The sequence below is a fragment of the Capra hircus genome, chromosome 6 (assembly GCF_001704415.2).
Source record: "Capra hircus breed San Clemente chromosome 6, ASM170441v1, whole genome shotgun sequence".
Taxonomy (NCBI): domain Eukaryota; kingdom Metazoa; phylum Chordata; class Mammalia; order Artiodactyla; family Bovidae; genus Capra; species Capra hircus.
Window position 1 is genome coordinate 129,576 of NC_030813.1, and position 25,174 is coordinate 154,749.

Here is a 25,174-nt window from a genome sequence, read left to right on the forward strand (position 1 = left end):
CCACGTGCTCACAAAGAATCAGACAAAATCTGATGACTAAACAACAACAACACCAAAGCTTCACCATTTGTCAAACAGAAATAACAACAGTATTTACACGACTGTGTGCATGTTCAGTGGCTCATTCACGTCAAATTCTTTGCAGCCCTGTGAACTGTAGCCCCTAAGATCCTCTATCTGTGGAATTTTTCAGGCAAGAATACTGAAATGGGTTGTCATTTTCTCCTCCAGGGTATCTTCCCTACCAAGGGATTGAACCCAGTTCTCCTGCATCTCCTACATTGGCTGGTGGGTTCTTTTCTGCTGAACCACCTGGGAAACAAGTCATTACATCACTGGGTTATCATAAAGTACTGAACTTAGAGTCTGGCACTCGGGAAATTCTCACTGGTGATGTGCATACTCAGTGATATATCATTATTGCTCATATGATAATGGAATGGCCATGCTCACAAAGGAGAAAGAAGAGCTTTTCCAAGTCCAATTAAATCCTTCACCACACATCTTTTTTAAAAACTTATTGACTTTGAAGTGAACATCAAACATAAAGACATTGGTTATGGCCTCCAGAAAAGATCCAGCTGTACCAATAAGTGATGAAGATTCTTCTCCCAGTTCCAATATGCATGTGTTGTTTCCCCGGCACCACCGAGCCCTTCTCCAGTGGGCTCAGAGAGGCTGAGTCACTTACCATAGACAACACAGCAGCAGACCAGGACTCTGGCCCAGGTCGCTTAAACCACGTCTCCCTCCTGTGCCCATCTGACCTGCCCCCTCAGGGCAACAGAAAGATCTGGTCTCCCTTGGCCTGAACCTTTGGGCCTGCCTCCACTCATCCGTGCTGGGATATGTCCATTTCCAAACCATGCTCAGTGTCTCCTAGCCCTGGGCTGTCACGTCAGGCTCCAGGCTCCCTGCAGGTGAGCTCCACACTCACAAGCACACCTCTGAGCCCTGCCCATCTGATCCCTGTGCCCGAGTGTCCTGATCCTAAGTGTGTTCTTGAGGCAGCCCCGGGACTGAGATCCTGGAGCCCTGCTTCTTCGAAGCTCCCTGCACCATGCCCAGTGAGGCTCTGCCCTGTGGCCTCATGACAAGTGTGGTGGGCTGAGTGGTGGTTCCGAAAGCCGTCCATCCTTCTGCAGCCTGCAAAGGTGGCCTTATTCCAATGAAAGTTCTCGGCAGATGGAAGTAAGTTTCTGACCTCTGCACCAGATCACCCAGGATGCATGTGGACCCTAAATCCGATGATGGGTGTCCTTGGAAGAGAAGAGAGAGTGCTCTGAGGCACAGAGCCACCCAGGGGAGAAGGTTTGTGCGGTCAGGGTGATGTGGCCACAAGCCCAGGGAGGCCTGGGGTCCCCCAAGGGCTTGGCCAGGCCAGAGGGACCCTCCCCTGGAGCCTCTGGAGGGGAGCTCAGCCCTACCTACACCTTGATTGCAGGTTTCTGACTCCAGAACTGGGAGGAAATGTATTTGTGTTAAAGCTGTCCAGTCTGTGGCCAGTGTCTGCAGCCACCCCTGGACACTGAGAGAGAACTTGCTGGCTCCAAGGTGAGAACAGTGGCAGGACTCGCCCCCCCCCCGACACACACACACTCTCTTGTCATGAGGTTAAATAAGTTAATATGCGCAGATGCCTGAATCAGGGACTGACATTTGGATCTCAGCCACCTTCACCTCCTCTTCCTCCTCCTCCTCCTCCTCCTCATCATCATCATCATTATTAGGGGCCCTTATCCAATCGTTCAGTGGACACGCAGTGCTCCTGTATGGCCCTGACGTGGGAAGTGAGGCCAGAGAGCCGGGAGGCTCAGCACAGGACTCACCCTGCCTGCTGAGGCTGCATGGACAAGGCCTGTGCAGTGACACAGAGGCCCCGGGAAAGGCTGGATCCTCTGGTCATGGGAGGCATGGGTGCCTCATCATCAGAGGTGGAGGGGTGGGCTGGGTTCATCCTGGGGGCTGCAACACTTCATTCAAAGTGGGGGAAGAACCCCACGTGGCACCCAGTGTCCAGTGTAAGGCTCAGAGAACCTCTGAAAAGGACACTCAGGGACAGCCTCTAGTGGACTGACAAAGTTTATTATCCAATTGTGTAGTTTTATAATTTTCAGGGAATAGAGCATAAGGCTGTTTTGCACATAGCCATTCCAGATAAACATTAAAGCTTTCAAGCATAAAATACAGTTTCCACTGCCCAAGCCATAACATAACTTTGGCAAGACTCTAAAGGGAGTCTTATCATGAAACAACAGTCCTTGCTCTCAGAAACAGGTGGTGAGAAGGAAGCCTTTGAGCGCCTCAAGGCTGGGTGTATTGACCCTTCGTCACCTGTTCCCAGCCTTGGGCACTCAGTAAACCCTCATTACCCTTTGTTTTGCTCGTCCCAGCTTCCAACCTTCGTCATGAGTGGAGCAAATACATTTTCAGTATTTGCTTAAAGCCTTCCAGCTCCTCCACATTTTTTCCCTTTTTCCTCAAGAGCAAGGACTGCTGCAGCCATGGTTACTCCCGCTTTTGGGGCAGCGGTGGCTCGAGCACATAACGTTTAGAATCCTATAAGAACAATAACAAACAATAAACAGATCAGTGCATAAGAAGCCATCGTATTGAGTACCCAATTTTTTGGATTTAAAAAGGAAGTACTAGCAGATAGTGTATTATAGAAGTCAGTGTTATATAACACAGGGGGAACGCTGCTGAAGGTAGACGTGATTTTTTTCTTCAGTTTCTCTATGTCTAGACTAGTGTTTGATTTTGAACCTAAAAGATGTAACTTTATTTGTTCCCAAGGATATTCAGTGGCATTGTATGGCATATCAGTCAAACAGAAAGTAGTAAAATTCCAGTGACACCGCAACTTCAACTGTATCTGTAAAGCATGAAGATTATCCCCCACATACATAAGGGCAGCTTGTAGTTCATCTAAGCATGTTTGTATTTGTTGATCTATCTGAGCTTGCCAGGCCCAGAGGTCATGAGAATCCTTCCAAGCAGTAATGAAATCATGATTTTGAATAGAATTGTACAATGCCATTCCAGAAACTGTACCAACAGTTACAACTGAAATAATACCCGTTATGGCACCTATAATCCAGCCAATAAAGCATTTGCTTCTTTTTAGGGATTCTCTCAGAACAAAAGACAACAACATGGAATCTGACCAAGGTTCAGAAATCTTAACTGGAACTCACAAATCAGTACTTTGCTGGACTGAAAAAACACTGTCTTTAGTAACATTAATTGGCACACTATGATTTAAAAAAAGTATACAAACGACACTCAGTACAGAACAGAATTGAGCCATTACTCCTAAATTGTCCAATAGCAAAAAAGATAGGGCACATTTACACAAGTACGAACATAACCAGTATAATTATACTCAATAGTATAATTTTGTAGGGATGGAAACATGTGCATAAGCATATGAGACCCTAAACCGAGACAAAGAAGCAGGAATTTTCCAAAGATGCCAGTGTTCAGGCCCCAGGACTGGACTGATTTTCTGGGGTCTGTACCAGTTCAGAAGTTCATCGTGTTGATGCCAAAGTCCTGTTTGTGTTCTGTTAAAACGTGGTGCTGAAACATTATACTATTGGCAGGTGTTATTATTTTCTTATGATTCTGAGCAATTCACAAAGAGTCCATGAGGTGCCGGGAGCCAGTGTGAGGAATCCCGCCCGTGACAAGGTCATGAGGAAGGAAGCTGACATTCGCAAGGCGTGCTCAGACTTCAGGGGCCCCTCTGGAAATTCCTAAGCATGTACCCCAACAAAAATCTGCCGGTTTTTGTGCTCTGCTTTTCCACTCTTCTGACATTCTCTGGAAAAAGTCAATTCAGGGCTTTAGTCTTCTGCATTTGAAAGAGTGTTTCAATCCAAAAACCTCTCTGATGGCTTTCTAGCCTGCCTGCAGGACTCACGTGTGATTGTTTGAGGCCTCCTGTCCGCAGGAGGCACAGGAAGCTTAAAACATCCCAGGAATGTAGGGGCTTCGGAAGAGTCAAAATATTTAGAATAGGACTAATTAAAGGTTTCATTTGTTGAGCCAATGCTTGCTGCCAAATTTTCATATCCTTTAATTTTAGATATAGTTGGTATATAGAAAAACAAGTAGTAGACCTGGTTTTAGCAACATTAGATCTTTGAGTTAAGTACCTTCTTTGTTATAACCCACTGCACCTTTGTTCTATAGAGATGCAACTTTAGCGCCTTAAGGAGATGTAGATTAAAGAAAAACACTTCAGGGGAAATGAAATTAACATTCATTAAGGAAGAGAGCCAAAAAGTGTTAACAAGCCTCTTGGCCAGAAGATAATGTAAATCACCTGAGACCTTTTGTATACAAAAAGATATACAGAAAGAGTCTGGGCTGCGAATGCTACATAATTTTGTATTACCCATTGATCTCTATGTATAATAAAAAGTATAAAAGGCCTTGAAGGACAATAGAAGGAGAGCCAGTCGCTGGACTGGTTTCCCCCGTGTCTCCTCTTTACTCTAATTTCAGGCTGAATTCCCATCTGGGGCGTGGAGGCTCACTATGTCTACTTACTCGTCCCGGCTTTTAAGATCCGCAAGAGAGAGAGCCCAAGGCGGGACACTCTCCGATATTCAAACGGGCACCGGCGGCCTAACGTAGATGGTGCAAGCTCCTTGTCTGGAACTTTATTGGCTTTCTACATAACCCAAGTTAATCAGCCTCTTTTCTCCACTTAATCTTCCTACTACACTATTGTTTCTCAATCTAATCTTATATTAATAAACAAGTCTTTCCACGCCAACGCCGTCCACCCTTTGAATTCCCTGGATCCACCGGGGCTGGACCCCGGCAATGAGGCCCCCAATCAACAAAAGTCATGTTGGTGTGAACAGAAACTTTTCCAAACCTTCCTCTACAGGTGGACCAGTCCATCCCCGCCACAGACGATTTTTTCTTCCAAGATACATTGTCACAAGGAGGCTCAGAAGGCTTAAATAGATAGTGAGTGAAGTTGGCTATTTGTCCATGATAGGCAGTCTCTGTCCAATTAAAAACAAAGGTCATGGTAGCAACATTCCAAGACGGAAAGAGCCATTTGAGAAACAGTAAGCCCACCATTGTGGATATAGGCAGAGACACAAAGGGAGAGAACCAAAACAGATGGGGAGCACTGGATACATAAGTGTTAAATTAACTGTCTTTCCTTCTTTTATTCGTGGTCCTAGATCCGACCAAGGGGCAGGAAAATGTAAGCTATCATTAGTGAAAACCACAGGAGATGATTCTGTCCAATCCACCACTAGTAAAAGAGGCAGGTTGGGGATATAAGCCCAATAGGTATAATTACCGCTTACCCCAGAAGCACAGGTTAAAACAGCCATCATGGCCAGCAACAGGTTTTCCGGTGTTACCTCACTGTTGATCATCAACAGAGTATCCTCAGCTCATCTGGACAGATTTTTCATTTGTGCTCAGGTCAGAAAAGGTGCATTGCGTCGGGGATGTTTCATTTTCTAGCCGTCTTTCGGTGTCATCTGTTGCAATTTCTGTTTTAGTGCTGTTGCCGGTCGGGGGGTGTGGAGCAAGGCCTGCCTGTCTTCTGACTCTTCTGAGTGGGACCCACTGTTCGGTTCCATCATCTAAAATGACAAGACAATATCCCTTGCCTATGAACTTAAGTGTTCCTGGCTGCCATTGATCAAGACATTTAACCCATACAGCAGTTTTTTCAGGCATACACGAGGGTGAATCAGAAAAATGTCACTCTGCTCGTGTTTCCTGACTGTGTAGAGGCAAATTAAAATAACTGATTGTTAAAAGGGCTATAGGCAAAATGGCTTTAGGTCCATAGGGGTCCCTTAGTCTATTCCCCCTGTTTTGTTTATTAAGAACGAGCTTGAGGGTACGGTGGGCCCGTTCAATGATGGCTTGACCTTGGGGGTTGTACGGGATGCCAGTAAGATGGTAAATACCCCATTGATGCATGAAATCATGAAAAGCATTGGCTGTAAAAGCAGGACCATTGTCCATTTTGGTGGAGGCAGGGATCCCCATCACTGAAAAACATTGCAGAAGAGCTGTGAAAGCAGCTTTAGTAGTCTCGGCAGTGGAAGGAACTGCCCAAATGAAGCCGGAAAAGGTATCTATGACTACAAATAACAATTTAAAAGGGGGCAGTTTGTAATGTGTAAAATCAGCTTGCCATAATTCATTTGCTTGTAAGCCTCTAGGATTAGCCCTTTGGGGACTAGTGGTTAAATGAAAGGGGGCACATGTGGCACAGTTCCAAACAATTTTTCTAGCTGTTTGTAATGGTATCTTATATTGAACGCGTAGTGTATTAGCGTTAGTATGGAAGAGCTGATGTTCCTGTTCAGGGGAAGAAAATATAGGGGCAATGAGGCAATCAGTCAAATCATTGCTTAAACTGAGGGGTCCTGGTAAATGGGAATGAGCACGAAAATGAGTAATAAAGAAGGGATGGAGTCTAACTCTTATTTCTTGCTGAATCAATAAGAACAAATGTATAAGATCATTTTCATTGGATATAAAATGAGCGGTTACAAAAGATGGGAAAAGATGTGCCACGTAGTGAGAATCAGTTAAAACATTCAATGGGGTTTTTATTAGAGTAAGTAAACAATATAATGCGAATAATTCTGTTTTTTGAACGGATTGATAAGGACTTTTAATTTTCTTTTGCAGGTTGGGACCTATTATGGCTGCCCATCCTGCCTTATTTCCATCTATAAAATAATTAGATGCATTCATGAGAGGGTGTTCAGAAACAATATTGTTGATGATAAGAGAAGTATTTTGTAAGAAATTCCATAACTTTCCTTTAGGTGGGTTGGCCAATAATTCCCCTGAATAATCAGCAAGGGCTATCTGAATGGTAGTAGACACCTGGAGAGCATTATCAATTTCTGTTTTTGTCAAGGTAGGTAAATCTGAGTAGGGTCATATCCAGTTATAGTGCACAAACGAGACCGTGCAAGAAAAATTATTTTCCCTGTCAAGTCTATATAGGAAACAATGCATTTAGTCTGTTTGGAATGGAGATATACCCATTCAATAGGGTGATTATCCTGCACTATAATGGCAGTAGGAGATATCTTAGTACCAAGGACATATATCTGAAAAGGGGAATTGTAATTAATACGGTAAACAAATGCTTGTTGAATTCTCTGTTGTACCAATTGTAATTCTTCCTCAGCTTCAGGGGTAAGTCGTTGGGGACTATTCAAATCAGAGGAAACTTCTAATAATTTGAATAAGTTTTGTAAAGCATATGTGGGAATTCCCAAGGTAGGCTGTAGCCAATTAATATCCCCAAGAAGTTTCTGGAAATCTTTAAGTGTTTGTAAATTATCCCTTCTAATAGAAAGTTTCTGTGGCTTTACAGTAGAGTGGTCCACAAGATATCTAAGATATTTAAAAGGGGAATGGTGCTGCAATTTATCTTCTGCTATTAGTAGCCCATGATTAGTTAAATTAGGTATGACCTCATTACCTAATAAACTTAATTGAGATTCTGAGGGAGAAGCCAATAAAATGTCATCCATGTAATGAATGAGATACGCCTCAGGGAATTGCTGTCTGATGGGCTGCAAAATTTTATCAACAATGAATTGACAGACCGTAGGGGAGTTCATCATACCTTGGGGCAGGACCTTCCATTGATACCATTGAGCAGGGGATTGAGTATTAATAGAAGGTATTGAGAAGGCAAAACGTTGCCTGTCATCTGGATGTAAAGGCATAGTGAAAAGCAATCTTGTAAATCAATAATCATAATAGCCCAGTCCTTAGGGACCATAACAGGGCTTGGGAGTCCTGGTTGTAATGCTCCCTTAGGAATCATTATAGTGTTAATAGTCCTTAAATCTGTTAGCATTCTCCATTTACCTGATTTCTTTTTAATGACAAAAACTGGTGAGTTCCATGGTGATTGAGTAGTTTCTATTCTATTTTGTTGTAATAGTTCAGCCACCAAAGTATGCAAAGCGGACAGTTTCTCTTTTGATAGGGGCCACTGAGCTGTCCAGATAGGTTTATCAGACTTCCATTCTAACTTCAGTGGCTTTATCTCAGTGACCCCTAAGAAAAAGTTTCATTCAATTGTATAGTCGCTTGAGCTTGTTGTAGAAAGTCTCTTCCCCACAAACTTAATGGTAATGGGGCAATGTACAGTTTAATGTAAGCGACTAATTGATCAGGGCACAGGGCTTGTAAGTAAGATGAACTAACATAAGTTTGAGCTGCATCTGCAGTTCCTATTCCCACCAACTGGTGTGAGGCTAAAACTGCAGGCCAATCCAAAGGCCATTCCTCTATTCTTATAATGGAAATATCCGCCCCAGTGTCTAACATTCTTTCAAAAGTTCTTCCTCTGATTTTTAATTTTAACATGGGCCTATTGATTTCTTTTATAACCGTAGAAAGGGTTGCAGTAACATTGGTACTCCCAAAGCCACCTGTTCTGGTGTCTGCTTTTCTATTAAGTGGGTGCACATAAGGTAATAGCAATAGCTGAGCAAATCTGTTACCCTTTTGTAAATACAAATTATGAGTCACATGTAACATTACTGCAATTTCATCCGTGTAATCTTCATCAATGATCCCAGTATGTACAATTATCCCATGCATGGTCCTGCTGCTTCCTCCCAACAGAAGGCCTACAGTATTTTTTGGTATAGGGCCAAAATATCCAGTTAAGATTTTCATAGGATTATTTACCATTAATAAGTCCATATCTCAGGGAGCAGGAATGTCTACACATGTGCTATGTCTGGTAGCCGCTGTTAATTCAGTAATATTTGGTCGTCCTCCTTGTTTAACGGGGCTAGAGGAGAGCCCCTATTCTAGTTTCCCGAAGGAGGTGTCTGAATGGGTAAAGCATTACCTTGTTTATCAAATCTGGAGCAGCATTCACTCAGCCAACATCTTGGGCAGAGCCCGGGGGGCTTAGTTTTAATAGCCCCTCCTTTGTCAAGAGAAAGACCTGTTTGTCTAGGCAAGTGACACTGCTTCCGCATGTGTCCTGGCTTGCCGTAGTTAAAACATTTAACTTTAGACTTTGGGGAAATATTTAAGGTTTCTAAAGCGGCTTTATGTTGAATCATACCCACATTCCTGCATGCTTTCAAGTATTCCATAACTCCTCCTTGCTCCCTAATAGGTCTGATAATAGCCTGACAGTCTTCCTTAGCATTATCAAAAGTCAGTTGTTTCAAAATGATTTCTCACAAAGATGCATCCCTAAGACTGTGATCAATGGTGTCCTTTAATTTACCAATAAATTGAGCATATTCTTCAGTTGGTCCCTGCAATATTTTCACAAAAGATCCATCGGAGGTGGAACTCTCGATTTTAGCCCATGCTCTGATAGCTACTTCCTTAATCCAGTATAACATGGGCGGCTGCACAAATTCTAATTGCGCAGAAGTTTCAGCCATAGCTCTGGTGCCAGTGAGAATTTCAAAATTTAGTCCAGGAGGATTTCCCCTGCTTTGCTGTTCTAGCAAGATTAATTTGGCTTCATCTGTGACCCACATTTGCCATTGTAGTAGCTGTTGTGAAGTCATAACCATTTTAGCAACTGCGAAAAAATCTGCATGAAGCCATTCATCCGCCCATCCCCTAAGAAATTCCATACAGTAGGGTGAGGTAGGTCCATATATCATACATGCCTTTTTGAATTGCGTGAGCAGATCAAATTCAGGTGATTGCCATTGATTATGTCCAGGTTGAGGATTATTAAGTTGAACCGGAAAAGCCCACACACGAAGAGGCATGTCCTGAGGAGCAATGCTAGGAAATAGGGGAGCAGTAGCAGCAGCGGACAGCGTTGCAGCGGGCGGAACGGCAGGTGTTAGAGGCTTGTTAATATGAGCTCGCGAAAAGCAAGGTAAAGGCGGATCAGGGGCCTCTGGCAAAATTGATTGTTTGACTGTTTTCAGCATCTGTGACTCTTGTTTGTCTGTAATCTGCTCTAGCATGACATTTTTCTGATTTAAAACCTCTGATTGATCTTTCTCTTCTAATTCACATTCATGCAGTGATCAAACAGTTTCAACCTCTAAATCTTCTCCTGAGCCATCTAATTGCTCCATAACAGCCCATAAAACAGACCAAGTTACCCACCATTGTGGGGGAATTTTTACCCCCTGTCTATAAGCTTTTAAAACATTATTCTTTACTCTTGTCCAAGTTTGTAAATCCAAGGTTCCTTCCTCCGGAAACCATGGATATATTCAACCACTGTCTGGTAACAGCTAGTTAACTGCTCTTCAGGCAGATTAACCCCGTATTGTTTCAAGAAATGATGCATGAGATGAACAAAAGGAATTTTACTTGACTGGTGTCCCATCCTGCTTACCTCGCTTCTGGAGGAGTGTGACCCTTTTTCAAAATCAGTCTGCTGCTTGGAGCCCCATGTTGGGTGCCAGTTGTAAGGCTCTGAGAACCACACTCTGAAAAGGACACTCAGGGACAGCCTCTAGTGGACTGACAAAGTTTATTATCCAATTGTGTAGTTTTATAATTTTCAGGGAATAGAGCATAAGGCTGCTTTGCACGTAGCCATTCCAGATAAACATTAAAGCATTCAAGCATAAAATACAGTTCCCACCACCCAAGCCATAACATAGCTTTGGTGAGACTCTAAAGGGTGTCTTATCATGAAACAACAGTCCTTGCTCTCAGAAACAGGTGGTCAGAAGGAAGCCTTCGAATGCCTCAAGGCCGGGTGTATTGACCCTTCATCATCTGTTCCCAGCCTTGGGCACTCAGTGAACGCTCATAACCCTTTGTTATGCTTGTCTCAGCTTCCAACCTTTGTCATGAGTGGAGCAAATACATTTTCAGTATTTGCTTAAAGCCTTCCAGCTCCTCCACAGTCCAGGAGCCTCCCTTTGCCCGGCGGTCTACGGGCAGAGCCATGGATGACCCGGAGTCTGCATCTCACTAGGGGCCGAGGCTGGCGCTGAGTGAATCCCCAGTGAGGATTTTTTCTTAAAAACCATCCTAAGTGACTTCAGCTCCATTGCTTTTTGCCAAAAACCTACAGTGATCCCAAGAACTTTGTACACTCCAAGAGTGGTGACTGGACGTGGAGCCCAGCACAGACCCAAGTCAGTCCTGCCCTGAGTCCCACAGGCCAGGCACATCATCCCCCTTCTGTGGCCTGGCTTTCTTCTGCCAGGACCCCCAGAATGGTGGAAAGGAAAGTGTGGCCTCAAGCTGAGGGCCCCAGCGTGGATTCCAAGCCCCTGAGGGTCCCCTTGGGAAGTCTGGTGGACCATAGTCCCTACTGCCATCGGGCAGCTCTGTCTGGGGGTAATGTCATGTTTCATTGCTTTCTGTTGTGATGGGGCACTGCAGTTATCTCTGGGCGATTGGGAAGTCTGCTCGTGTTACATGCTCCTGCTTTAGATGGGGAAACATTATTGTAGCATTGATGCTGCTCACTCAATACTGGGAATCTGTTAAACACAAATGGCAAGGGGAACAGAGAAAAACAGAAAAAGAAAAATGGAGAGCTGCTGGGTTGCTTCAGGTCTCACCTGTGATTAAGAGCGTGTACAGCCTGCACATGAGTCTGAGTTCCCACACCTGTCAGCTACCAGGTGCCAGGCGCTGATTTTAGATCACCAGCTTCACTAAGGAGTCATTGACAGAAACGGTTTGTGTGTATTTCAAGTCTACATTGTGATGACTTGATGCCCATAGACATCTTGGAATGATTACCCAACATGCACATCACCTCACACGGTTAACTCTGTGTGTGTGTCGTTTATGTTGTTCTTACAATCCATGAACACAATATAGATAGCTCTCCATTTTTTAGATCTTCTTTAATTTATCTTAGAAATTTATAGTTTGCTGTATGTCTTGCACATGTTTAATTAGATATCTTGATATTTTCAGTGCCATTATAAATTCCTGATAGATAGAGATAGAATTGACTTTTCTATATTCACTTGCTAAATCCATTTATTTCAAATAATTCTAATTGTATTTATTTATGTGTACACAATTATGTCTGCAAATAAGTTCTTTTTTCCCCCTTTGCAACTGTGATAACCCTTTTCTCTTTCTTGCCTTATTGTACAGACTAGGATCTCCAGTACAGAGTACAGTGGTGAACAGAATTAGTGAGAATAAGTATCCTTGTGTCTTTCCCATTATCAGAGGAAAAGCTTTCAGTATTTCACCATCACACATGATATTAGCTTTTTTGTAGATATTTTTAATCAAAATATATAAATTCTTCTCTGTTAATTTACTAAGAGTTTTTTCTTAGTCATGAACTAAAATTATCACATTAAATTTTCTTGTTTATTTTCTGCAGATTTTGAAACAGGTGATTTTTCTTTTATGTGGTGATTAAACTTTTAAAAAATTTTGTGATTCTAAAACAACTCCAAACTGATCTTGATGTATTCTCCTCCTGTTGGACTTTATTTGTTAGTGTTTTCTTTAGGATTATTTCATCTATACTCACAGTCTGTAATTTTACTTTCTTGTACTTCTTCTTGGTTTTAGTATCAAGGTTATGCTAGTCTTATAAAACAAGGGTGGAGGGTGTTCCTTGTTTACCCTGAGAACTCCTGTAAGATTACTGTTTTCTTTCCTAGAGTTTTGGAAGAATTGATTGGCAAAACCAGTTGGTTTTATTGTAGGGAATCTTTAAATTTCAGATGTAATTTTTTTCATGCAAATAAAAATTTCTGATTTTGTATGTATTCTTGGGTCTATTTAAGTAAAGCATTTCCCCCCTACTAGGAATTTATTGAGGCCAGCAGACTCTCCAATTAGTAAGTGAACTGTGGTTCATAATATCTGTATTATCTGCCAAATGTGTTGTCTCCGTTTTTAAAAATCCTTGATACTGGTGATTTGTGCTTTGTCTCTTTTTCTTAATCAGTCTCTCTAGGGGTTTATTAGTTTTATTGGTCCTTTCAAAGAGCCAACTTTTGGCTTTTTTTTTTTTTTAATTTCATATTTGCTTTCTGTTTCCTTATTTTCTGCTCATTTTTTCCCATCTGCCTTGTGTTTCTTTTGCTTTGCCTTTTTTCTGGTTTCTAGAGATAGAGGCTTAATTGATTTTTACCCTTCCTCCTTTTCCAATATATGTGTTTAAGGCTTTAAGTTGCCCTCTAAACACAGTTCACTCCGTCCCACAAGGTTGAATAAGCCAGATTTTCATTATCTTTTATGGAAAAGTATTTTCGAATTGTCTTTGTGTTTTTTAAAATTATTATTCATGAAATTCTTCAAGCAATATGTCATGTAACTTCCCAATGTTTGGGGAGGTTTTTCTAGCGACCCTTTTTTAATTTCTAGCTTAATTCCATGAAAAGGCCAGTCTTTGTCTTTTGGGGCTACTGTTATAAATACCATAGACTAGCTGATAAACAACAAGAAAGTTGTTTCTTATAGTCCTGGAGGCTGGGGAGTATCAAGATCACCAGCAGGTGCCAAGTCTGGTGAAGCCTGTTTCCTACTTCCTAGACTGCCTGCTGATTCTCCCTGTCCTAGAGGCATGGAAGCTCATTCCTTCCTGACCTGACCCCGCCCAGAGTGCCTACCTCCTAGGATCATCACCACATGCTGGGTGAACTTTGAGGGCACATAAACCATCAGCCTGTTGCAATCCCTAAGTATACCCTGCATTATTTCAGTCCTTTGAAATAATTTGAGCTTTCCTAATGGCCCAATATATATTCACTTTGTTATATGCTCCCTGGGCTCTTGAAAATAATATGTATCAGTGGGAATGCAATGTTCTATGTGTATCGGTTAGATCAGGTTTGTCACTCATGTAATTCAGATTCCAGTAGCCACGTCAAGTAAAACAGAAATAGGTGAAATTACCTGTAATATATTTTATTTTAGCACAACCAAAATATATCATTTCAGTGTGTAATCAGCATGATAAAACCTAATGAAATATTTCATGTTCTTTTTTTCATGCTATGTCTTAAAATCCAGTGTGTGTTTCATGTTTGCAGCACATCTCATTTTAAAGCCAGCCACATTTTAGGTACTTCATGGCTGCAGGTGACTACATACCAGGGAGCCCAGTTCCATGAGAGATGTGTCTTTTTTTTTAATTTAAATTTTTATGTTTACTTTATTTTACTTTACAATGCTGTATTGGTTTTGCCATACATTGACATGTGTCTTTAACATCTCCCACTGTGATTATGAACTTGACTGTTATTCCTTTTCTATTTCTGTCAGTTTTTATGTATTGATATTTTGAGGTTATGTTATTCAGTTCAGTTCACTTCAGTTCAGTCGCTCAGTCTTGTCCGACTCTTTGCAACCCCATGAATCACAGCAACGCCAGGCCTCCCTGTCCATCACCAACTCCCGAGTTCACTCAGATTCATGTCCATCGAGTCAATTATGCCATCCAGACATCTCATCCTCTGTTGTCCCCTTCTCCTCCTGCCCCCAATTCCTCCCAGCACCAAAGTCTTTTCCAGTGAGTCAACTCTTTGCAAGAGGTGGCCAAAGTACTGGAGTTTCAGCTTTAGCATCATTCCTTCCAAAGAAATCTCAGGGCTGATCTCCTTCGGAATGGACTGGTTGGATCTCCTTGCAGTCCAAGGGACTCTTAAGAGTCTTCTCCAATATCACAGTTCAAAAGCATCAATTCTCTGGTGCTCAGCCTTCTTCACAGTCCAACTCTCACATCCATACATGACTACTGGAAAAACCATAGCCTTGATTAGACAGACCTTAGTCAGCAAAGTACTGTCTCTGCTTTTGAATATGCTATCTAGTTTGGTCATAAGTGTTCTTCCAAGGAGTAAGTGTCTTTTAATTTCATGACTGCAGTCACCATCTGCAGTGATTTGGGAGCCCCCAAAAATAAAGTCTGACACTGTTTCCACTGTTCTCCCATCTATTTCCCATGAAGTGATGGGACCAGATGCCATGATCTTCGTTTTCTGAATGTTGAGCTTTAAGCCAATTTTTTCACTCTCCTCTTTCACTTTCAGGTACATTCAAATTTAGAATCCTCATCTTCTTGCTAGATTGAACTTGTATCAGTATGAGATGCTCCTTTTTATCGCTAGTAATGCTTCTTTCTTTAGACATTATTTGCCAGTGATATTGCCACATCAGTTTTCTGTCCTTGTTTGCCTGCATATCTTTTACTTTCACCTTTCTAAAAGACCTTGATCTTAACATGTACCTCTGTGAATAGTGTATAGTTTTCATTGTAATCAGTTTGACACTTTATCTTTTGAGAGTATCTGCTCTATTTATCATGCTGATATTTCAGTGTGTAGATACCACGTGACTGTTTGTTTTCTGTTTGTCCCACCTATTCTGTGTTCTTTTCTCTTGCCTTATTTTAAAAGTATGAAGTGTTTTTCCAGTTCTGTACTCCTATCAGGTTGTTGGGTATACATTCGCAGATACAGCGTGTGTTTTACATTCAAGTCTAACTTAGTACTTTTACTGCTTCCTTGGCACGACTGTTTCCTCTTTGTTACTGTTACACTTTAAATTGTTAGATATATTTTTGGCATTAACATTATTGTTTTGTAAAGTTAGTATTTACCCTCACAGTTACCTCATTGTTGGTCTTTACTAGTTTTTTATATTTCCATCAGAGACTACTTTTCTTTTCCACAATATTTTGTTAGTTCTTGTCTGTGGGTGATGAGTGGTCTCATTTCCATTTGCCCTAAAAGTCCTTATTTTGCTTTCACTTTTGAAGAGTGTTTTTCTTGGGCATAGAATTCCAGGTTGGTGGTTATTTGTTTTTCAGCATTTTACAGATGCCAGTCCATTATCTTCTGACTTCCTTGTTCTTGAAAAGTCAGCTCTTGGTGTTGTTATGCCATTAAAAGCCACACCCTTTTTCCTCTGAGTGCTTGAACATTTTCTTCTTGCCTTAGGCACCACAGAGAAACTGAAACCAACGTGTGGTTTTCATTTTTGATTCAATGATCTGATTCTTGAACCAACTCTTGCCACTGTCTCTGTCAGTCAGTTCAGTCACTCAGTGTTTGACCCATTGCAACCCAATCCCATGGACTGCAGCATGCCAGGCTTCTCTGTCCATCACCAACTCCCGGAGCTTGCTCAAGCTCATGTCCATTGAGTCGGTGATGCCATCCAACCATCTCATCCTCTGTCGTCCCCTTCTCCTCCTGCCTTCAGTCTTCCCCAGCATCAGGTTCTTTTCCAATGAATCAGTTCTTCGCATCAGGTGGCCAAATTCTTAGAGCTTCAGCATCAGTCTTTCCAGTGAATATTCAGGTCTGATTTGCTTTAGGATTGATTGGATGGATCTCCTAGCAGTCTACAGGGCTTTCAAGAGTCTTCTCCAATTCCCCAGTTCAGAAGCATCAGTTATTTGGCATTCAGCCTACTTCATGGGCCAACTCTCACATCCATACATGACTACTGGATAAACCATAACTTTGACAAAATGAAGCTTTGTCGGCAAAGTAATGTCTGTTTTTTAATAAGCTGTCTAGCTTTCCTTCTAAGGAGCAAGCATCTTTTAATTTCACCATCTGCAGTAATTTTGGAGCCCAAGAAAATAAAGTCTGTCTCTGTTTCCATTATTTCCCTGTTTATTTGCCATGAAGTGAAGGGGCCGGATGCCATGATCTCCATTTTTTCAATATGAGTCTTATGCCAGCTTTTCCACTCTCCTCTTTCACTTTCATTAAGAAGCACTTTAGTTTCAATCCCTGGAGGGGGTTATTCCCCCTTTCTGTCTTTTCTTCACCATGGGTTCAGTTCAGTTCAGTTCAGATCAGTCACTCAGTCATGTCTGACACTTTGCGACCCCATGAATTGCAGCAGGCCTCCCTGTTCGTAACCAACTCCCAGAGTTCACTCAGACTTGCATCCATTGAATCAGTGATGCCATCCAGCCATCTCATCCTCGGTCGTCCCCTTCTCCTCCTGCCCCCAATCCCTCCCAGCATCAAAGTCTTTTCCAATGAGTCAACTCTTCGCATGAGGTGGCCAAAGTACTGGAGTTTCAGCTTTAGTATCATTCCTTCCAAAGAAATCCTAGGGTTGATGTCCTTCAGAATGGATTGGTTGGATCTCCTTACAGTCCAAGGAACTCTCAAGAGTCTTGTCCAACACCACAGTTCAAAAGCATCAATTCTCTGGTGCTCAGCCTTCTTCACTGACCAACTCTCACATCCATACATGACTACTGGAAAAACCATAGCCTTGACTAGGCAGACCTTAGTCCACAAAGTAATGTCTCTGCTTTTGAATATGCTATCTAGTTTGGTCATAACTTTTCTTCCAAGGAGTAAGTGTCTTTTATTTTCATGGCTGCAATCACCATCTGCAGTGATTTTGGAGCCCCCCAAAATAAAGTCTGACACTGTTTCCACTGTTTCTCCATGAAGGTCCCCATTTATAGTTTTTAACAACGTAGTTTAACAAGGAGCTCCTTCAATATATTCTATACTTTTTTCCCTCTTATATATATATATTTTAACTGACCCATCCTTCAGTTCACTGAACCTCTCTTCAGCTACGTCCAATTTGATGTTAAGCCAGAGACTGAGTTTTTAAATTCAGTCACTGTTATTGTAAAGTTCTGGAATCAGTTTTGGTTCTCAGAAATTTTTCCTTTTGTCAAGTATATTTTTGAACAGGTGACATTTGCATCTGATGCCTCTGGCATACCTCTGATATGTTGATATACATCTGATACCTCTGGATCTGGTTCAGTTCTCTTTCTCTTGGTCCTATTGGTTGTTACAACCTCTTTTGTTTTTTTGATTGCATGTTGGACATTATGTTTGGAAAACTCTAGAGGTTCTGGTGATGCTGTCTTCTCCAGAGTTTCCTCTGATGCAGAGCTGTCTGTCCCTCAGGCCCTTGAGGCTGGAGGATCCTTGTAAGCTCAGTCTCAGCAGCCTTCACCTACCTTCCCCCTGACCCCAGGGAGGAGCCTTCCAGAATCTCCGTCTGGAAGCCTGGGGTGCCTCTCAGGGCCCCTCCTTCTTGGCAGGTCCTGACCCACCGTCTGTCTCCTGAGCACCATGAGGTGACTGATACTCAGCACTCAGCTGGTTTGGGCAGAGTGTTGTGTACATTTTCTGACATCCGGACTGACTTGTCAGGCCTGTGCTCGAATTTTTGTCTTCCAAGCCCAAGGAACAGTCCAGAGCTGTGTTAGCCAGCCCCCTCATCTTGACTTTTTCTCTGCCTTTTCTTCACAAAGTGAGCTTTGTTCAGATGCCCCGAGGGAAGGAGTGGCCCTCTCAGTCTCCAACTCCCTCACTGGGCTTCCATTTCATTTGAAATTTTTTATTGTGGCTGCCTAAGGACCTCTTTTAAAATGTATTTCTAGCTCTTGGTAGGCTGACCTACAAGCTGCTTACATCTGTCACTGGAAGTGGGGGTGCCCTGGGTGTCTTCAGTCATCTGAAGCCACATGTAACTGTCACAGTAATTGTATTGATCATTGTTATTTGATACCAGGGAAGACAAGAACCAGGGGTCCTTGCTTAGTACCCACGGTTGTGTTTCTGTTCAGAATCCCCAGCTTGCCTGGGCTGTTTCAGTGCCACGTGAACTTGGGAAGAAGGTGGAGCAAGCAGCCCACATGGCCTGGAGACAGAGGAGCTGGTCTGCCCTCTTCCCCTGCCCCTGCCAGCCCAGGCCTTGCGATGACAGGCTGCTGGTGGTGGAGGAAAAGGCTGAGGAGGGAGGGTGTATTCTGTGACATGATCACATTGTGGACTTTTTTTTTTTTTTTTCAGTTTGAAAAATGACTGCTTTTAGTCAGTTTCACTTTAAGGTTGAAAATGAAGATTTTTTTCTTAAAATTGAGCAAGTGATTTTTCAGTCTCTTTGAAAGCAACAGTTGAGATTTTAAAAAGACATCTCAGCGAACTCTAGTAGATAATTTCAAAAAAAGAGAATGTGTTCAGGGTGAACAGCGGGCGGGACCCCAAACTGTACTCTGTCTCTCCCAGTGTGTGTAATTTCTGAGATGGGTGGATATAGAACCCCAAGCACCCTGGGGACTGAGGTCCTCAAGTGACAGCAGGGGTTCTGGCTGATCCAGGGATGGTGTGGCCTGTGCCCTGGCGAATGGAGAGCCACGAGGGTAGGAGTGGGGCCAAGAGATGGGTGGGAGACTTGGGGGTGGAGGGTGGGGCAGCACCTGGTGGGGTCTGGAAGGCATTGGCTGTCACGGCTCAAGGCAGGAACACCCCTGAACCTCCACCATGCAGCCCCCATGGGGCAGAGTCGTCTGGCAGCCCAGGGTCGAAGTTAAGAGGGTGAGTTTGCAGCAGGTTGAATGAACCCCTGTACCCACTGTGGGTTCATTTTCAGTGCCTGGAGCTATGTTGGTCAAGCCCTTGTTGAGCTCGAGTGAGACAGTCAGTCAGGGAGGACCGAGCACAGGGTGAGAGTGAGGGGCAGCTAGCGTGGTGAGTCCACCTCAGCTGGGTGGTTCTGGGGATACCCTTGAGTTCAGGGGTGCCCCTTCAGTAGCCTCACTGGAGGCTTGTTTGGGTGTTGGAGGGGGAAGAAGCCCACTTAGAAGACGTGCTGATTCCTAGCAGTGGTGGTTTCTGAAACAGTTTAAACTGTTCAGTTCGACTGTGACCCAGTATCTTGCAAGGTCATGTTTGATGGTGGGCGTGAGCTGTGGGCACAGCTTTCCTTCTCCCACACCCACAGTCAGCTGCCGTCTTTTTGGCAGCCCCTCCCCCCTCTGCATCCTTGACAGTGGGCCTGAGCCCAGCCCCCCTGTTACCACGGAGCCCCTTGTGACTGAGTGGGTTCTGGGTTTCTGGCTCCTGGGAGATGTGCTGCTGGCAGAGCCTTTGTGCCATTTCTTCTTGAGACAGTGTTGCTGGTGGTCATAGGGTGAGAGCAGGGGTCATAGTGTGAGAGCGGTGTGTGTGAGAGTGGTACGTGAGAGTGGTGCTTTTGAGATCAGAAGTGAAAGTGGTGTATGTGAGAGCAGTGGTCGTAGTGTGAATAGCGGTTGTCGTAGTATGAGATCGGTGGTGATAGCTTGGGTGCTGATGTATGAAACCGTGAAACAGCAGTTGCTCCTGAGTGGAGGGCTGCCCCCATTAGTGAGGATGGGTCACAGCAAAGCCTGCCTGTGAGCTCTTTTTCAGTGCTGCAACCCCAAGGCAAAGGCCAAGACGAGGAAGAACTTGGCCTTGGCCCAAGTCCTGGAAGCAGAGTGGCCTGAGGTGAGAGCATCTGGGGGCTGGACTGGTTGGATTGGTCCTCACCCCATGAAGCATTGGGGCTTTGTTTCATTTTGTTTCCATGGTTGTGGTCCCTGGCTGCCAGGGCATTTTGGCCTTAGTGGGCAGGATCGACCCCAGCAGGTTGACCTTGTACGAGGTTGTGCAGGTGCTGCATGGAGGGTAGGTGAAGGCCCCACAAGAAGGGAAACACTGCCTGGGGTATTGAGGATTGAGCTAGAGTCAGTCCTTGAAGCAGTAAGGCTAAGCATCTTAATGTTCTCTATCCTACAAAGCACAGACCAGTGTGTCCAAGATTTTAATGATGAGTACCTATTGTTTACATGTATAACATACACCCTCATAGCTTCAAATATCTACTACATGCCTCTTACTGGTGCTGGGCACTGTTTTGGGTGCTGAATACTCAGTGTGTAGTAGGGGATATGTAGCCCAGGATGTTTTGTTTTGTTTTTAATCTGTGCTAAGAAAAATAGAAGAATGAAAGACTCAGTGGTTCAGTTTGAGCAAGTTCACCACGTGGATGGCCCCAGGTGCACGCAAATTGTGGTAAAATACACAACCCAGATAATCACGATGGTGTGATCACTCATCTAGAGCCAGACATCCTGGAATGTGAAGTCAAGTGGGCCTTAGAAAGCATCACTACATGCAAAGCTAGTGGAGGTGATGGAATTCCAGTTGAGCTATTTCAAATCCTGAAAGATGATGCTGTGAAAGTGCTGCACTCAATATGCCAGCAAATTTGGAAAACTCAGCAGTGGCCACAGGACTGGAAAAGGTCAGTTTTCATTCGAATCCCAAAGAAAGGCAATTCCAAAGAATGCTCAAACTGCCACACAGTTGCACTCATTTCACATGCAAGTAAAGTAATGCTCAAATCCTCCAAGCCAGGCTTCAGCAATACATGAACTGTGAACTTCCTGATGTTCAAGCTGGTTTTAGAAAGGGCAGACGAGCCAGAGATCAAATTGCAAACATCCGATGGATCATCAAAAAAGCAAGAGAGTTCCAGAAAAAAACATCTATTCCTGCTCTATTGATTATGCTAAAGCCTTTGAATATGTGGATCACAATAAACTGGAAAAATCTGAAAGAGATGGGGATACCAGACCACCTGACCTGCCTCTTGAAAAACTTGTATGCAGATCAGGAAGCAGCAGTTAGAACTGGACATGGAACAACACACTGGTTCCAAATAGGCAAAGGAGAATGTCAAAGCTGTACATTGTCACCCTGCTTATTTAATTTATACACAGAGTACATCATGAGAAAAGCTGGACTGGAAGAAGCACAAGCTGGAATCAAGATTAATGGAAGAAATATCAATAACCTCAGATATTCAGATATGGTTTTTCAAGTAGTCATGTATGACTGTGAGAGTTGGACTGTGAAGAAGCACAAGCTGGAATCAAGATTAATGGAAGCTATATCAATAACCTCAGATATTCAGATAAGGTTTTTCAAGTAGTCATGTATGACTGTGAGAGTTGGACTGTGAAGAAGGCTGAGCACTGAAGAATTGATGCTTTTGAACTGTGGTGTTGGACAATACTCTTGAGAGTTCCTTGGACTGCAAGGAGATCCAACAAGTCCATTCTGAAGGAGATCAACTCTGGGATTTCTTTGGAAGGAGTGATGCTAAAGCTAAGTACTTCGGCCACCTCATGAGAAGGGTTGACTCATTGGAAAAGACTTTGATGCTGGGAGGGATTGGGGGCAGGAGGAGAAGGGGATGACCGAGGATGAGATGGCTGGATGGCATCACTGACTCGATGGATGCGAGTCTGAGTGAACTCTGGGAGTTGGTGATGGACAGGGAGGCCTGGCGTGCTGCGCTTCATGGTGTCGCAAAGAGTCAGACAAGACTGAGTGACTGAACTAACTAACAGATATGAAGATGACACCATCCTTATGGCAGAGAATGAAGAGGAACTAGAAAGCCTCTTGATGAAACTGAGATAGGAGAGTGAAAAAGTTGGCTTAAAGCTCACCATTTAGAAAACTAAGATCATGGCATCCGGTCCCATCACTTCATGGCAAATAGATGGGGAAACAGTGGAAACAGTGTCAGACTGTATTTTTTTTGGTTCCAAAATCACTGCAGATGGTGATTGCAGCCATGAAATTAAAAGACGCTTACTCCTTGGAAGGAAAGTTATGACCAACCTAGATAGTATATTGAAAAGCAGAGACATTACTTTGCCAACAAAGGTCTGTCTAGTCAAGGCTATTGTTTTTCCAGTGGTCATGTATGGATGTAAGAGTTGGACTGTGAGGAAAGCTGAGCACTGAATTATTGACACTTTTGAACTGTGGTGTTGGAGAAGACTCTTGAGAGTCCCTTGGACTGCAAGGAGATCCAACCAGTCCATCCTAAAGGAGATCAGTCCTGGGTGTTCATTGGAAGGACTGATGTTGAAGTTGAAGCTCCAATACTTTGGCCATCTCATGTGAAGTGTTGATTCACTGGAAAAGACCCTTATCCTGGGAAGGATTAGGGGCAGAAGGAGAAAGGAACGGCAGAGGATGAGATGGCTGGATGGCATCACTGACTCGTTGACATGAGTTTGGGTAAACTCTGGGAGTTAGTGATGGACAGGGAGGCGTGGCATGCTGCAATTAATGTGGTTGCAGAGAGTTGGACACGACTGAACAACTGAATTGAACTGGACATATAACATAAATTTAACATTTTAACCAGTTTATTGAACAACTGAGTGACTTCAGTGGAGTCAGTCTAATAGATGGCCTTGGGGTACCATCAGTCTTTTTCCCAGAGGAACACTCCAAAGCCTGGTGGCCTTGTAGACCTTACCTCTTTTCTTCACTCTCCCCAGTGGTTCTAGGTCACTTGTCTATGTGTTGTTTAAGAATTTCTTTATCCACTTTGTTGTTAGGTTTATGTTTAGGAAAGTTTCTTAGACATCCCTGGACGTTCTTGAGAAGGCAGGCTTGGATTCCGGGTTCTCCCCTGCTGCATGCCTGCCAGGTCGAGGTGGAGGCTTAAGGCCAGTCTGAGTTGTGGTGGTCTATGTGGTCTTGGTGTCAGCGGACCCCCTCTTCTCTGGAGGGGCAGGGAGATCCTTTGTGTGGAGCCTGGAGAGACATGTCAGGGTCAGTCTTCAAAGTCTCACTCTCTTTTAAATTTGTGTTTGCATTTAGTTACACGTTTAACTGTTTTCTAGGAGTGTCCAACTCCTACTGAAGAATTAAATATATGCAAGGAACAGCTTCTTAAAAGAGAAGAAGAAATAGCTGTGCTGAAAGTGGAAAGGAGCAACACCAGGGTCAGTAGGGGGATTCTTACGTGTTGACATTTGCCCCGCAGGGATCGCCACTGGACTCCGTGTTGTTGTCGTCTTTAAACTCTGTCTGATTTTCAAGTCACTTTTCTCATCTTCCCACTGAGCAGACCAGGGTGGATCAGTTCGGGGTTCTCATACCTTGCTTCAAATTTATGGTGAGAGCTAATGTAATTTTAGTACATTTGAGGGGGGAGTTCTCTCAACTTACATTTTTATCCAAGCTACACTTTCTGTGGGATCTTAGTTCCCTGAGCAGGGATTAAAACTCATGACCCATGCAGAAGTGTAGAGTCTTAACTACTGGGCCACTGGGAAAGTCCACTCTAACTTTAGACTGAACTGGCAGGATTCCAATGTACCTTAGCATGTTTTTGGCTATAGCATGAGGCTGAGAGGGGTTATCTGCCCTGAATTCAAATATGAAGTTGAAGGTGTTCCTTTGGCCCTGCCCTGCACCTGCTGCTGGAGCACCTGAAGTGCCTGGTTTCCTGGTACGTGCCATCCCTCCAGATGATGGCGGGCAAGCAGCAGGTGCAGTCCCCAGCCAGCATGACCAGTGAGGTGGAGGCGCTCAGGGCACTGAAATCTGTTCGAGCACCACAAGGTCCTGGATGAGAAAGTACCAGCCACCCGGCTGTCCTGGATTTGTACACTTGCTGCCTTGTTAGGTGGATGAGGCATGTATTTATGTAACTAGTTGACTTTTGAGCTTCTTGAATTTTTGTAGATACATTTTTTTTTTTCCATAAGAAGTCAGAAAAGTGACTGGTTAAAAAGTGTTGGCTGTGTATATGCTCAGTCATGTCCCAGTCTTTGTGACCCTGTGGACTATAGCCCACCACACTCCTCTCTTCTTGGGATTTCCTAGACAAGAATACTGGAGTGGGTGGCCATCTTCTAAGCCAGGGGATCTTCCCGACCCAGGGATTGAACCTGCCTCTTGTAATGGCAGGCGGATTCTTTACCACTGAGCCACCTGGGAAGCCCCTAGTTAAAAAGTATTAGTTGGCATAAATATCTCAAGATTTATTATATTCTGTATATCAATTTGCAGTTAAAAAACTTGGTAATAGAATTAATTTAGGATAACATTTTGTTCGCTCAAACTTAGAATTTAAAGCTGTTAACAAGCAGATTTTCTTGACGTTAAGATCAATGAGAGACATTAAAGGTATTCTGTTACAGTAGCCATGTATTAGGGTGAGTACACAGTCAGACGTGCACTAACATATATACACACATCAACACACGGTGACTCAACCCCTTTTATTTCAGTTGAGAGAGTGATTATGAGTAGCAATCGAAAGGTGTAGTTTGTTAGAAGAATTATGTGTTACACATAAAGAGATAAGTTTGATCAGTCATCGTGTAATTTCAGTTAAGGGTTTGTCATTTGTATCCTTTCATTTTAAAAAAGTATGAAGGCTGTAGTTGTGGACATCAGATGTTATTTATCTTTCTGATTGAAGACAAGCCCACCTGGGTTATTTTAATAACTAGTAAACTAGACCTGTGGCTCAGACCTGCAGGATCTCTTAAGTACCCCTTTGTCCAGTAGAAGACAAATTTTGACTCTAATCACCTGGTTGTATTCAGGATGGATAGCATCACCATGTATTTTCTTTTTAT

General features: G+C 43.3%; 1 pseudogene; it reads left to right on the forward strand.

Annotated features, from left to right (window-relative positions):
• LOC102177053 overlaps positions 20,013-25,174 on the forward strand; it is a 50,254-nt pseudogene continuing 45,092 nt past the window's right edge.